General features: G+C 43.8%; 1 protein-coding gene across 1 annotated transcript in view; it reads right to left on the bottom strand.

Annotated features, from left to right (window-relative positions):
- nfasca (neurofascin homolog (chicken) a) overlaps positions 1–9,451 on the bottom strand; it is a 191,924-nt gene extending 182,473 nt beyond the window's left edge. Inside the window, exon 1 of the mRNA XM_068057443.1 lies at positions 9,218–9,451. The gene's annotated coding sequence lies outside the window, so the exon portion shown is untranslated. The remainder of the gene's footprint in view (positions 1–9,217) is intronic.
- Between the last annotated feature and the right edge of the window lie 6,884 nt (positions 9,452–16,335).

Here is a 16,335-nt window from a genome sequence, read left to right as displayed (position 1 = left end):
CTAGCCACCCCTTAAATGTATCTATACTATTTTCTTCAACCACTCCCTGAGGTAGCAAGTTCCACATTCTGACCATTCTTCGGGGAAAGAAGTTTCTTCTGAATTCCCTGTTGAATTTCTTGGTGACTTTCTCATATTAGTGGCCTCTAGTTATGCTCTTACCCACAAGTGGAAACATTCTCTGTATCCACTCTACCGAAACCTTTCTTAATTTTAAAGACCTCTATTAGGTCACCCTTTCTTCTTGAACTACTGCAGCCCGTATTGGTGAAGGTGTTCCCATTGCGCTGTTAGGTCGGTACTTCCAGGATTTTGACTTAGTGACAATGAAGAAACGGCTGGTACGTCTCCAATATGCACTCCCGTAATTTGAAGTCCGGCATCGGGAGTGTTAAATCCACAAACACACGCCACCCGCGATCATGCCTGGTTTTCCTCGCACAAACTCACCCTATTTAATGCTAGGTCCTTGTCCCAGACATTATTCTACTGCTCCTTCTGGTCCACAAGGAAACTAAAAAGAAATTTAAAAAATTGATCTTGCTGGGCCTCCTTTGGCCCTGCCTCCTGCTCCCAGCAGGTTTGGTCTAACGGGGAAGTCACCACTGCTCACCCACTCAAGCCTTAGGTTTAAAATAGCAGATTGGATTACGGTGATATAGTTAAAAAAACACTAGTGAGGCATCAGTTGGAATATTGTGCTCAAATCTCGACATCACACTTTAGAAAGGATGCCAAGGCCTTAGAGAATGTGGAGAAGAGATTTACTAGAATGGGACCAGGATGAGGGACTTTATTTATGTGGAGAGACTGGAGAACAAAGAACAAAGGACAGTACAGCGCAGGAACAGGCCATTCGGCCCGCCAAGCCTGCGCCGATCTTGATGCCTGTCTAAACTAAAACCTTCTGCACTTCCGGGGACCGTATCCCTCTATTCCCATCCTATTCATGTATTTGTCAAGATGCCTCTTAAATGTCGCTATCGTACCTGCTTCCACCAGCTCCCCCTGTACCCTCTCCAAAGCCTCCATGTCCTTCTAGTAGTGTGGCGACCAGAATTGCACGCAATATTCTAAGTGTGGCCTAACTAAAGTTCTGTACAGCTGCAGCATGACTTGCCAATTTTTATACTCTATGCCCCGACCGATGAAGGCAAGCATGCCGTATGCCTTCTTGACTACCTTATCCACCTGCGATGCCACTTTCAGTGACCTGTGGACCTGTACGCCCAGATCTCTCTCCTGTCAATACTCCTAAGGGTTCTGCCATTTACTGTACACTTCCCACCTGCATTAGATCTTCCAAAATGCATTACCTCACATTTGTCCGGATTAAACTCCATCTGCCATTTCTCCGCCCAAGTCTCCAACCGATCTATATCCTGCTGTTTCCTCTGACAATCCTCATCACTATCCGCAACTCCACCAACCTTTGTGTCGTCCGCAAACTTACTAATCAGACCAGCTACATGTTCCTCCAAATCATTTATTTATACTACAAACAGCAAAGGTCCCAGCACTGATCCCTGTGGAACACCACTAGCCACAGCCCTCCATTCAGAAAAGCACCCTTCCACTGCTACCCTCTGTCTTCTATGACCGAGCCAGTTCTGTATCCAGCTCACCTCTGATCCCGTGTGACTTCACCTTTTGTACCAATCTGCCATGAGGGACCTTGTCAAAGGCTTTACTGAAGTCCATATAGATAACATCCACTGCCCTTCCTGCATCAATCATCTTCATCACTTCCTCAAAAAACTCAATCAAATTAGTGAGACACGACCTCCCCTTCACAAAACCATGCTGCCTCTTGCTAATAAGTTCATTTATTTCCAAATGGGAGTAAATCCTGTCCCAAAGAATCCTCTCTAATAATTTCCCTACCACTGACATAAGGCTCACCGGCCTATAATTTCCTGGATTATCCTTGCCACCCTTCTTAAACAAAGGAACAACATTGGCTATTCTCCAGTCCTCTGGGACCTCACCTGTAGCCAATGAGGATGCAAAGATTTCTGTCAAGGCCCCAGCAATTTCTTCCCTTGCCTCCCTCAGTATTCTGGGGTAGATCCCATCAGGCCCTGAGAACTTATCTACCTTAATGCTTTGCAAGACGCCCAACACCTCCTCTTTTTTGATAACGACATGACCCAGACTATCTACACTCCCTTCCCTAGGCTCATCATCCACCAAGTCCTTCTACTTGATGAATACTGATGCAAAGTACTCATTTAGTACCTCGCCCATTTCCTCTGGTTCCACACATAGATTCCCATCTCTGTCCTTGAGTGGGCCAACCCTTTCCCTGGTTACCCCCTTGCTCTTTATATACATATAAAAAGCCTTGGGATTCTCTTTAATCCTGTTTGCCAATGCCTTTTCATGACCCCTTTAGGCCCTCCTGACTCCTTGCTTAAGTTCCTTCCTACCGTCTTTATATTCCTCAAGGGTTTCGTCTGTTCCCAGCCTTCCAGCCCTTACGAATGCTTCCTTTTTCTTTTTGACGAGGCTCACAATTTCCCGCGTTATCCAAGGTTCCCGAAACTTGCCAAACTTATCCTTCTTCCTCACAGGAACATGCTGGTCCTGGATTTTAATCAACTGACGTTTGAAAGATTCCCACATGTCAGATGTTGATTTACCTTCAAACAGCTGCTCCCAATCTAAATTCTTCAGGTCCTGCCTAATATTGTTACAATTAGCCTTTCCCCAATTTAGCACCTTCACCCGAGGACTACTCTTATCCTTATCCACAAGTACCTTAAATCTTATGGAATTATGGTCACTGTTCCGAAATGCTCCCCTACTGAAACTTCGACCACCTGGCCGGGCTCATTCCCCAATACCAGGTCCAGTACGGCCCCATCCCTAGTTGGACTATCTACATATTGTTTCAAGAAGCTAGGCTCGTTCTCCTTAGGGGATTTGATAGACATCTTCAAAATCATGAATGGTTTTGAAATAGGAAGTAAAGAGAAACTGCTTCCAGTGGCAGAAAGGTTTGCAACCAGAGGACACCGATTTAAAGTGATTGGGAAAAGCACCAGATGTGACATGAGGGCATTTTTTACGCAGTGAGTTGTTCTAATCTGGAATACGCTGCCTGAAAGGATGGTGGAAGTAGATACAATAGTAACTTTCAAAAGAGAATTGGATAAATACTTGAAAGGAAATTTTTTTTTATGGCTATGGGGAAAGAGGAGGAGAATGAGATTAATTAGACAGCTGTATCAAAGAGGTGAGTCAAAGGCCTCCTTCTGTAACTAACTATGATTTAAAGAGGAGTTCAGCAAGTTGAAATTGCAGTTGGCCAGACTGAGGCAGGAAATGGGTGCATTATTTCCCCACTTTATTTCTACTGCCTCACCCCCACCTGCTATCTGCCTGGCAGGTTGGGGAAGGGGGAAAGAGGTGATGCAGAGTTAAAATTGACCCCACAGTCTCTGGTGAAGCATATCCAAGCAAAGCTTAGTGTTTCATCCATCATCCATATGTTTAAAGATGAGCAGATGAATGCTACAAAATCACTGTGTTAGGCAGTTCTTTCTGCAGAGCAGTGAGTCTCTGGGATACATTGCCAGCTGATGTGATGGGTGCTGACCCTCAGCATTACCTTCAAGAGGGAGATGGACAGGTTCCTGACCGGGGCAGAGATCGCATCCTATCGAAGGCGAGTGTCCTTATAGATAACGCTTGGCCCATGTGATCTCCTGAACTGGTTTCAATTGCTTGAGGGGACTGACGAGAAATTTCACAGAGAATGTTTTCCCCCAACAGGCCCTGGATTATCTTTCCTCTCTCAGTGAATTACAGTTGATGGGTGTTGGAGGGGAAGGTGGGAGAGGGAAGGAAAGAAGTGTTTGGCTATGATGGTCCAGCCGTTGTGGTGTGGGGTGGGCTTGGTGGGTCTTTCCCTGCCTGTCACTTTTGTGCATTGTTATGTTCTAAGGATACTTTCCTCTTTGAAGTAATTTCTTTAGAAGATGTTTTTTCCCATTAATTGGGATTACAAAGAGCATCAAAACAATGCTAGTACCTCACCCCACGATAGTAACACTAATCCTGTATTGACATGCCTTTGTTCACTCAGCAAGTATGAGAACAAATAGCCATATGTGTCCAGGCACTGGAAATCCTTCCCTGCTAAGATTACTGACACACAAATTGCAAACAACATCCCCGAATTTTTATGTTTCCTCAGTGAGCTCCTGCCCATCCCTTGTAATGCAGATAACAGGCAGTTGGGCAGGCCTATAAGGTGGGGATTCCCAACATTGGGAGTTTTCACTCCTGATCCACATTCAGGAGCTTGTGCAGTGGCTTGTAGTCTTGGTAGTCTTAATGAATGAACATACGTGGGTCTGACATGTGGGCTCCAGATTAGGAAAATGGGCTGCAAAGTGGTCCAAAGACCACTGGGATCATTAATCTATTAGTAGTCGGACCCCTGTTTAAATCATTGTTGTATTGAATGCTGGACCCTAATCTGATCAATATCAAAGCTGAGCCTCAATGCAATCATTATACTATGCAAATCTGGGTCTCATGCCAATCAATAACCTATTCACAACCGGTTCCATCCTGATCAATCCCCAATTACTTTTTTTTTAAAACTTGTTATAGCCCACTTAAAAAGGAATTTGGATATGATAGTATAGTGGTTACGTTACTGTACCAGCAATCCTGAGGGCTAGACTAAGAATCTGGGTTTAAACCCCACCAAAGCAGTTTGTGAATTTGAATTTCATTTAAAAATCTGGAAATTAAATAAGACACTGGTACCTGTAAAAGCAACCATGAAATTGTCAGATTGTCATAAAAAGCCGACTGGCTGACTAATGTCTTTTAGGGAAGGAAACTGACTGTCTTTATCCAGTCTAGTCTATATGTGACTCCAGTCCTGCACCAACACAATTAACTGCTCCCTGAAGTAACCCGGCCATTTCAAACTACTACAGGGCATCAAGGATATGGACAATAAATGCCAAACTAGCCTCCGAGGCCCACATCCCGAGAATGAATTTTTAAAACCTGCATTTACTGCTTTATTCTGAGTCTTCATGAGTTTAGCGAAAGGGAAGATTTCAAATTCTGACAGCGACATTATTGAATAATACAATCCCACATGGTTGGGGAGCAGCATTTGAAGCATCACTCAAAACTGAAATCAAGTTCCAAAAGCCAACAGTGGCCAGTACCTGCCCAATATCCGTTGGTTACTATTGCACGGCGCTTCGGCATAATTTTGTAAAATAGATTCTTCCATGAAATGAGAGGCCAAATCCCAATAAATCCACATTTAAGAATGCTGATGGGCCATGAAAAATGTAAAGTTATAGTTTATGCAGCATGTGTACAGGATTCATAATGGCATTAGTTTGAGGTCGTTGGCTTGTATTAAGGAAAGAACTAGAAAGAAGGAACTCACATTCATAGGGTGTTTTTCTTAAGATTATATTCTTTGATTAACTCTGTCTACAAGAAGTGTGGACATAAATAAACTCAAGAGTGCTGGCCCAGTCTTTATCTTGCACAGTTCCACAATGTGTAGTGAAATCTATATCCAGATGTTCTCGGGATATCAATTGGATATTTAACTGCAACATCAGCACAATCCACCAATAGCAGCATTCACCACTCAGGAGAGCGAAGGTGGAGGGGGAGGGGGGGGGGGGGGGGGTGTAGGAGTTGGAACCTCAAATCGATTCTAAGGCACTTTCATTCATTTAGGGAAATGTTGGTGTGAAGGTCACTTTGATAGTAATCTGATTACATCCGCACAATTGCTGGACTGCAACAAAAACAAACGGTGTGCATACACAAGGGTGCACCTCCACTGAACAGAACCAAATAGGAAGAACGCACAATCAACATTTTGCTGCATCTTAACTGTTAAAACTAAAGAAAAGAAGGTTTGATTAGATGAGAGTTTGAGTCTGGTGAGTAGAAAGATCTGATTGTAGTCTCTCATTCAGTGGGATCCATCAAGAGCAACTCAACAACAACTTTGCATTTACATAGCCCCTTTAGTGTAATAAAATGCCCCCAGGGACTTCACAGGAGTGTTAACTAACAAAATGTAACACCAAGCCACATAAGGAGCTATTGGAAGAGGTGCCAAAAGCTTGGTTAAAGAATTAAGCTTTAAGGAGCATCTTAGAGGAGGGGAGAAAGGCAGAGAAGTTTAGAGAGGGAATTCCAGAGCTCAGCATCTCAGCAGTGAAAGTATAGCTGTCAACTCAGAAGAGTTGGGCTGATTTAACCATTGAATGAGGAGAAGCAGACCCCAAGTCTATTCTGTATATAACAAAGGTCTGATAATAATGAGAGTGGAGCAGGAAGGTGGGGGAGCCTGGAAAGACAGTTTGAAAAGGAAAGGCTAATTAATAGTATGCTTTGCATGAGAGCTCAAATGTAAACAAAAATGGATCAGAATAAAAGTGAATTGGGATCCAGTAAATGTTTCCTTCTGTCAGCAGTAACAGGCAGCTAATGGTAAAATATAACAACTTAGCTCTTAGAGGGAGTTCTAATTAAAGATCAAGTCTTGTACAGCAATATTAGAAACCACCTCATGCCTTTATCCCTCTAATATATATTCTGACAATAGCCTAGAAGGCACATCCCTTCTCTTTGATTTTAAGGGCTTCAGGTTGGGGATCATCCTGAAGCCTTCCAGTCAATATTCTCCAGCAGTCGCTGGCAGAAGACTTGACCACAGCAGCCACTGTGAGCCTTTAGGTCTTCAGCTAATTTTCCTGCCCTACCTCCTGAGGTGACCCTGCTAGGAGGGGGGCTTCCCATGAGGGGATTTCGTCTGGATCGAAATAATGACCCAGCCCTCCAAACTTGTGCATTTGGAGAGGCAGAGCACACCCTGTGTAGTTTGTAGCTTCTGGTGAGCATGGAAGCAATGCCGTTGTACATTCGGCAAACTCCTTCTCTGTAATTTCCATCTCACTGCTCCATCATGGTGTTGGCATTCACGTTAGGTGAAAAATGAGCCAACAAGAGTAAAGAAAGCCATAGCAACTGTGAATGGTTGCCTAAAGGCTAAGGACCCAGAGCATGTGTAGAACTCATTGGGATTGTCCCTGCAGCCATTTTACAACAGATATTCTCAACTACTCAAATGATGATAGACATTAAATGTCAACAGTCAGGAGATCACTGCGGTGGCAGCAAAATGACTTTCCATCTTGGCTCCTGCTCTATATATGGTCATGCTCCTGCATGAACGCACAGACACAATACTTTCACTGACTTTAATCACTGTAGCTTCTTTTTTGCACAAAGGGTTATTGTGGGGCACCTTTCAGTCTGACACAATGACGCAATACACACTTAATTGGCAACCCATCCACCATCTTAAACATTCACTCCATCCACCATTGACATACAGAGGCAGCAGTGTGGACCATATGCAAGATGCACTGCAGCAACTCGCCAATGCTTATCCAACAACTTCCAAACCCATGACCTCTACCACCTAGAAGAAAAAGAGTAGCAGATGCATGGGAACACCATCTGCAAGTTCCTGTCCAAGTAACACATCATCCTGACTTGGAACTATATCACCATTCCTTCACAGTCGCTGGGTCAAAATCCTGGAACTCCCTCCCTAACAGCAGTGTGGGTGTAGCTACACCACAAAAACCCGCAGTGATTCAAGAAAACAGCTCACCACCACCTTCTCAAGGGCAATTAGAGATGCACAATAAATGCGGCCTTGCTCACATCCTACAACTGAATTTTTAAAAATACATAATGAACACATGACTGCACAAATAATCAATGGCAATTTCTCAGTAAAGCTCGGGAGTAAGGATGCCACAATGGTTCATCCTTTTATTAGAGTCGTCAACTCTGGTTGACTGTCTTCTTGGAGGTTTCACCGCATGACCTCCAGCCTCCAACCCCCCCCCACCCTCATGCTTCTGTCATTGGTCACCAACACATCCATCCTTGCAGGTGCCCTCCCCTTCTTACAGCCAATTGCAAAGCAAACAGACTCTTCATTACCTGATTGGATGTTTCTTGACTGTCAGTCTAACAGCCCTTTCTTCCCCATCTCTAATATTTTTATAATTAATAAACCGAGGTGTTCAAACAAAAAGAAAAAAAAAATGTTTTTAATGCTGATGACCTTTCTCCAGAGTTTGTATGCAGCAGTGCCCTGGGGATTAACCTCCAATTCCTAGAGACTCCAGGCCAATCTTGGAGGGCTGGCAACCCTACCCTCGATGGGGAAATATGGGGCAACACAGTCTAACACTGATTTTCAACCTCAACACATGATCACTCTGAGCAAGAACACCGACAAACTCCGCATTACAGGTTATCAAAACAATACTACAGTTCCAGTTTATGCAGCAATAATTTAATAATGGATCTTAGACAGTGGTTACAAAATACTCAATCTATTCTCCTGCTATTTATGACGTCACTTGGCACCTCAATTACAGCCTGTAACTCCCGGGTACCCATTATTCCGTCTATAAATCTTCCAAACCCTTCAATTAGATTTCAGCCTGTAACTTACTCCCAGGCTCTCATTAATCTATGTATAAATGACCTGAATATCTTGATTAGTTTCCAGCTTGAAACCCACTCCCAGGTATCCATTACTGTATATATTAATCTTTGTTTCGATTTTAGGTTGCAACCCACTCCCAGATATCTATTATTCTATATATACACCATTCAAACACTTAGATGAGATTCCAGCCTATAAGTCAGCTCCAGATATCCATTATTCAATATATTAAACTACCTGAATCCCTTGATTACATTGCAGGCTGTAACCCACTCTTACATGAATGAATGTATCTTACTTAAAAATCCACATTGATAAGCAACAGTATTTTAAAAAATAATTTAAAAATAATCCCGTAGATTTGCCTTTAAAAGTTGTCTCAGTAAGATGGTAGACAATGCTTCTGTCAATATGATCTTTTTAATTCCATTTATTCTTGGACAGAACTAGCACATCGTGCACACACACACACACACACACACACACAAAGTGCTTTAGGTAATTAAGGATTAGTCAACACTGAGGGACAGCAACACTAAGCCCCCACTTCAGTCTCTCACACCTAATACTGATTGTAATGCTGGAACATTCTTCTGTACAAATTATTAATTAAAAATTAATGCACCAGCCTCAGCAGGTTTTGAACAGAAGACAGAAGTAAATAGTAGAGGAGCACAATACCTGCTAGTTAAAGCCTTGTCTCAGTGGAGTCCTTCATACAATCTCCTGTGAAATCTTCCTCTGTGGTGTCCCTCCAGTTAGAAACTGCATTTCCTCCTCTTCCACCCCAAGTCTATCACTGTTCCAGATTATCATCCCAGCTACAACTGGTAACGGATGGACAATGTCATGTTTTATTTATTGACAGCTGCCCCCCGTTTACACTCTCAGTGCCTCCCTCAGCTCGCTCTTTCTCTCTCGCTCTCTCAGCTGCTGCATGAATAATTCATTAAACACAATCCTCTGCACAAAAGGACCCCGTGCACGACATCAGGCTTCTTTCAACTGCGCACACACACACACACACACGGAGTTAGTGATGTGCTGGGATGGAAACTAACCCTACCCCTTACTGTACTTTCCAGTAGTGTGCGCAGCTGAACACAATTAACATCCTAACCCCTCCACCCCTACCTCAGGTAGTTGATTATACGGTGGGTGGTGTGCAGTGAAAAGGCTTACATTTAACAGGTGCAGGTAAACCAACAGGTTTACTCATGTTCTGTGTGGTGCCGACTCCAGAGACTCAAGCACACAAAATCTAGGGCTGACATTCTTCAGTGCAGTACGGAGGGAGTGCTGCATTGTCGGAGGTGAGACGTTAAACCAATACCCCATCGTCCCTCTCCGGTGGATGTAAAAGATCCCATGACACTATTTCGAAGACGAGCAGCGGAGTTTCCCCGGTGTCCTGGGCAACATTTATCCCTCAACCAACATCACTAAAACTGATTATCTGGTCATCCTTACATTGCCGTGCTATGCGCAGATTGGCTGCTGCATTTCGTACATTGACTGCACTTCAAAAGACCTCGTTGGTTGTAAAACAATTTGGGACGAGCTGAGGTCATGAAAGGTGCTATATAAATGTAGGTCTTTCTTTTTCGGGAAGCCCAAGAATGGGTAGAATTATGATCCGAAGGATAAATCTAGGTATTTACAATGGCCTTTTATATATGAACTCATTCTAGTCGTATTAAAACTGCACAGGTACTCATCACCATGTGGATACCACAGGCATGTTCCCATTACAGGAAAGAGACAACAATCAACAGTGTTGTGTGGGAGATGAGCAACATTTATACAAATGTTTTATTGATCCAGAACATTGTACAAATGAATATCTCAAACCGTGCCTCTCCAGCATTAATCTGTTCTCCTGGTCTCGAGTTTCAGCTTCTCCGTTGTGCTCAATGCCAGACAGATAACTGGACACAGAAAAACACAGTGCCAAACATGAGTGAACAGTTCCTTTTTTCCCAATGTTGCACATCTGTAGTAGTTTATACTGGCACACACAAATCAGACAGCGCCAGGCGTGAGTAACTCCTTCATGTTAACTGAATGTGTACTGCCCCTGGCCAACACTAATCCCCTCAGATAGTTCTGGATTTTCCCACTTTTTCAGCAGTTAAAGAGAATCTCATCAAACAGGTTAGAAACCTACATAGAATCACACAGAATTTACAGAAAGAAACAGGCCATTCAGTCCAACTGGTCTATACTGATGTTTATGGTCCACCCAAGCCTGCTCACACTCAATTTACTTCATCTGACCCTATCTGCATACCCTTCTATTCCTTTCTCTATCATTTACTTATCTAAGCTTCCCCTTAAACGCATCCATGCTATTTGCCTCAACAATTCCACGTGGTAGCGAGTTCCACCTTAACATGAATTTAAATTTAAAACAATAATGGGAATTGACAGAAATCAAGAGGGAATAACTTCTTCTGGTACAGAAGTCAGGGGTAAGGAGTTATATAACCTCATAGTCTGAGCTAAACCAGCTAAAAACAAATTCAGAATTTTGCTTTCAGGCTGTGCGGATGTCAGCATTGCTCCAGAAGAGCAGCCATCACTATTAACTGAGGTTTTTAAAGGAGAAACAGATACTGACTTGGGAAGAAAGGATAGTAAACATTAAAAAAGGCAGGAAATTGTGGTAACAAAGATAGAGCTGACAGAGCTAACAAATCAGCGGAGCAGGTTGGATGTGCTGAATTATCAATAACTCCTCCAACATTCCTACATCCATCTCTCCAAGTAGTCATGAGTTTAGAGTTCTGCTCTGATATGAGTTATGCAGTCTGCTTCAAAACACCAACCTCTAAAGCATGCAATCTTGAACACCATTTCAGTGTCAGCTGTGCCTCAGTTGGGAGGACTCTTACCTCTGAGTCGGAAATTTGTGGGTTCAGTCTTGAGTACATAATCCAGGCATGAAGTGCCGTCATTCAGGTGAGATGTAAAACCGTGGCCCCCATCTGCCCTCTCAGGTGGACATAAAAGGTCCCAAAGCACTGTTTCGAAGAGGAGGAGTTCTCCCCAGTTTCCAGGCCAATTTTTATCCTCAACCAATGTCACTAAAAAAACAGATTATCTGGTCAATGTCTCATTGCTGTTTGCAGGACCTGGCTGTGCGCAAATTTGCTGCTGTACTTCCTACAATACAACCGTGGCCACTTCAAAATTAATTAAAGTGCTTTGGGACATCCTGAGATCATGAAAGGTGCAAGCAGAAATGAAAGTAGTTTATTTATTTTCTTTCAATTAAGTGTGGTATGGAATAATAGTATTGATGGTTAGAGCAAACAATATATTGATCCAAGTGATGTGACATTGCTTGTCCAACATCCAATTATTGATGGACCACAATTTCCACTATTTAAGCATTTGAAAGACCAAAGTCACTGTCTTTCTTTCACCCCAACCAATACCTCTCCATCCATGTTAATGACACCAACCCTCTCCTTGGCCACTGTCTTAGACTAAATCTGACTATTCATAAACTCGGTGTCCTATTTGACCCTGAGCTAAGCTTCCAACTCTGATATCCTACCCATCACAAAAACTGTTTTCAACTTCTGTAACCTCACTTGCTCCATCCTTACCTCATCTGTACCTTTGTCGCCTTCAGACTTGACTGTTTCAATACTCTCCTGCCTGGCTTCCCACCTTACATTATCTATAAACTTCAGCTCGGCCAGAACTCTGTTGCTCATACCTGATCCCACATTAAGTTCCATCACCCTTGTCCGCACCGATCTATATTGGCTCTTGGTCATCCTGTACTTTCAATTTACAATTCTCATTCTTGCATTTCAATGCCTCGATTGTGTCACCCCTCCCTATTTCAGTCGCCTCCTCCAGCCCTACAAAGCTCCCCCACCACTCCAAAAAAAATGTCTTGCTTCTTGTGCATTCATCCACCCACACCCCACCACCACCCCTGCACCCACCCCCCCCACCCCATCCAATTATTGGTGGGCATGCCTTCAGCTGCTCTACAATCTCTCTCTAAACTCTACTGCCTCACAATCTTCATATCCTCCTTGAAGACCCTCCTCTTTAGCCAAGCTTTTGGTCGCCAATTCCTAATAGCTCCTTCTTTGGCTCATCGTTTTGTTTTTAATTGCACCTTGAGTGTGAAGTGCCTTGGGACATTTTTCTGTTAATTATGCTGTCACTGTTGATTTTGCTGAGGAACCATCACCTTCATCACTGGGCTTTTTATGCAATACCAAGGTACTTAGGAAGGAAATTAGGGCATGTGTGGTAAGGGGGAGATTCACAAGACTTTTTAAGGAATATAATAAGGAACCAAATCACTTGGTGTATTGATTGGCCCATGTTGTAAAATCGAAGACCTGACGACAATTACATTCAATGTTTGAACATGCAAATCAGTGGCAGGCAGACTTTTCTGGTTTAAAGAATTGTCATGAAAACCCTATATTCCAAAGGGAAAATATTAATTTAATTGGTTGGAACCTTCCATTAGACTTTTAATGGAAAAGTCTTACAAGTAACTTTTTTTTTAAAACTGGCAGCCAAGATGACCACTGCAATTTACATTTGAAACACCAAAAGATCAAATTGGAGGCAACAAGCCCCATTCCAGCCTCGCCAGAACAATGGGGTGATCTCAGAGATTAAATTACCTGGAATGGCGTTATCAACACAGTCGTCAGGGCCATCTACACCCATTGACTTTGAAAGAGCCAACCCCCTCCAAATGTGACTGGACAGCTTGAGGTGCAGCACCCTGAATCTCAGAGAAGATTCCAGAAGAACCTCATTAAAACAACAAAGGGGTTGATAGCATCATGTGACTTCTTGCGCAGCTGTGGACTGCAAGCTTTGTCACACAGAAAGCAGAAAGTAACTGAAAAGCCATCAACGAAGTAGATCTCTCTCTCTCCAGTAAATATCAAGGGAAGACCTGGCTGAAACTCGGAACCTACCACCCCCCCCACCCCCCACTCCCACCCAACAAGCTTACAGACCGCCACAACCAGCAACCAGGGGACAAGAATCAAACCACTCTTCTGCCTTCAGGAGCCCTGAAAAAAAGCAAGCCCACAACTGTGCACGTGGCCCAGCGAGGACTTCAGGACTACAATTTCAACTGAAAACTATAGGACTAATATACCTGTCATGCTAGGCCCCCGCCTGCCAAGAATGAGGCACATCAACTTTGTCATGAACATTGATTTTAAACTGTTACTGGAGTGAAGGGAGGAAATTGTTAAACAGATCAGCCATGGCTGGAAAAAACATTTACATAGTAACAGACATTGAAGGCATTCCAGGGCCTGCTAAGGGGATACAATCCACAAAGGCCAGGACTGGTTAGACCATCTGGTCACATGACTACTTGGCTGTTCCAGGGTTTTCTTTTGAACTGGCCACAGACAGTTTGAAGAGAGTGTTAGTTTGCTCCTGGACTGAGATCTCTCCTGTCTGCTCCCATCTCTTTCTCACAAGCCTCTGAATCCACTGAAGCCACATGAACCGCAAGACAGAAAAGTCTCCTACAGTGAACAGAGTTTAAGACAAATACTGGGCCCCAACAAAAAGCAAGATCCACCTACGTCCAAAGACTCTATAGTGAGCTCTAAGAACTATAACAACAACTCTTCAGATATTGCCTCAAACTTTTCCACTTTATTTTTCTTCTGCTCTTTTCTGTCTCTATTTGCATGTGCATTGCGTATGCATGCTAGCGTGGGCATGTCATGTATCCGTAGGTGTCAACCAAATTAGAGTTTAAGTTTAATGAATTTCAACTTTTCTTCTTTAAACCTAAGAAAGCCTGTTTGTGCTGGTTTCTTTGCCTTATAATTGGAAAGCGGTGAACAAGGATTCACCAAGGGGGAACTAAAATACGTTGTGTTTAAAATTAGACCCTGTTACAGTAAGACCAGGTGAAGGTCGAAAGGGACCCCTAGACCTCTTTCTCACCTGGTCGCAACATACAGCATTTAAATTCCATTTATTCCAGACTTTCGAGACATGCTGTTCTCCCTTCGCCAGCTACAGATTCCCCTCTACGTTGCTTTCATTGATCTCACCAAAGCCTTTGACCTCGTCAGCAGAGGTGGTCTCTTCCGACTACTCGCAAAGATCGGATGTCCACCAAAGCTACTCAGTATCATCAACTCATTCCATGACAATATGAAAGGCACAATTCAGCATAGCGGTGCCTCATCAGACCCCTTTCCTATCCTGAGTGGCGTGAAACAGGGCTGTGTTCTCACACCTACACTGTTTGGGATCTTCTTCTCCCTGCTGCTCTCACATGCATTCAAGTCTTCAGCAGAAGGAATTTTCCTCTACACAAGATCAGATGGCAGGTTGTTCAACCTTGCCCGTCTAAGAGCGAAGACCAAAGTACGGAAAGTCCTCATCAGGGAACTCCTCTTTGCTGACGATGCTGCATTAACATCCCACACAGAACAGTGCCTGCAAAGACTCAGCAACAGGATTGCGGCTTCCTGCAATGAATTTGGCCCAACCATCAGCCTCAAGAAAATGAACATCATGGGACAGGACGTCAGAAATGCCCCATCCATCAATATCGGCGACCACACTCTGGAAGTGGTTCAAGAGTTCACCTACCTAGGCTCAACTATCACCAGTAACCTGTCTCTCGATGCAGAAATCAACAAGCGCATGGGAAAGGCGTCTGCTGCTATGTCCAGACTGGCCAAGAGAGTGTGGAAAAATGGCATACTGACACGGAACACAAAAGTGCAAATGTTTCAAGCCTGTGCCCCCAGTACCTTGCTCTACGGCAGCGAGGCCTTGACACGTGTGTCAGCCAAGAGCAACGTCTCAACTCATTCCATCTTCGCTGCCTCCGGAGAATCCTTGGTATCAGGGGCAGGACCGTATCTCCAACACAGAAGTCCTCGAGGCAGCCAACATTCCCAGCATATACACGCTACTGAGCCAGTGGCGCTTGAGATGGCTTGGCAATGTGAGCTGCATGGAAGATGGCAGGATCCCCAAGGACACATTGGACAGCGAACTCGTCACTGGTCTCAGACCCACCAGCCGTCCATGTCTCCGCTTTAAAGACATCTGCAAACGCAACATGAAGTCCTGTGACACTGACCACAAGTTGTGGGAGTCAGTTGCCAGTGATCGCCAGAGCTGGTGGACAGCCATTAAGGTGGGGCTAAAGAGTGACGAGTTGAAGCGACTTAGCAGTTGGCAGGAAAAAAGACAGAAGCGCAAGGGGAGAGCCAACTATGTAACAGCCCCGACAACCAATTTTATCTGTAGCACCTGTGAAAGAGTCTGTCACTCTAGAATTGGCCTTTATAGCCACTCCAGGCGCTGCTCCACAAACCTCTGACCACCTCCAGGTGCTTACCCATTGTCTCCCGAGACAAGGAGGCCAAAGATGATGATGATTCCAGACATTAATCCAACCACCATATCTGTTTTCCCTCGGTATTCTATTTGTGTATGTGTGACTCTCATGTGTGCCTGAATGTGCAGCATATTTTTAGTAATTTTAACCTGTTTACAGTATTAATAATAAACTTACCTCTTTCTTGCTTAACTCAAGAAAATCTGTTTGATTGGTTCTTTAGCAATTACATTACAGGAATAGGAGCAAGTGCTCACGGAGGTGGTAAGTTCAACCACTGTGTTTAAAAACGGATAAACCCTGTTGCAGTCAAACCAGAGAAGAGGTGAAAGGGGAATCTGAGATCCCCTCCTCACCTGGCCATAACACAATCCAGTCTAACGAAACCCTTATCTTTCTGTTCCTCTGCCCTGAC

Source organism: Heterodontus francisci, chromosome 25, assembly GCF_036365525.1.
Source record: "Heterodontus francisci isolate sHetFra1 chromosome 25, sHetFra1.hap1, whole genome shotgun sequence".
Classification (NCBI taxonomy): domain Eukaryota; kingdom Metazoa; phylum Chordata; class Chondrichthyes; order Heterodontiformes; family Heterodontidae; genus Heterodontus; species Heterodontus francisci.
This window is presented reverse-complemented; position numbering and strand designations above follow the sequence as displayed.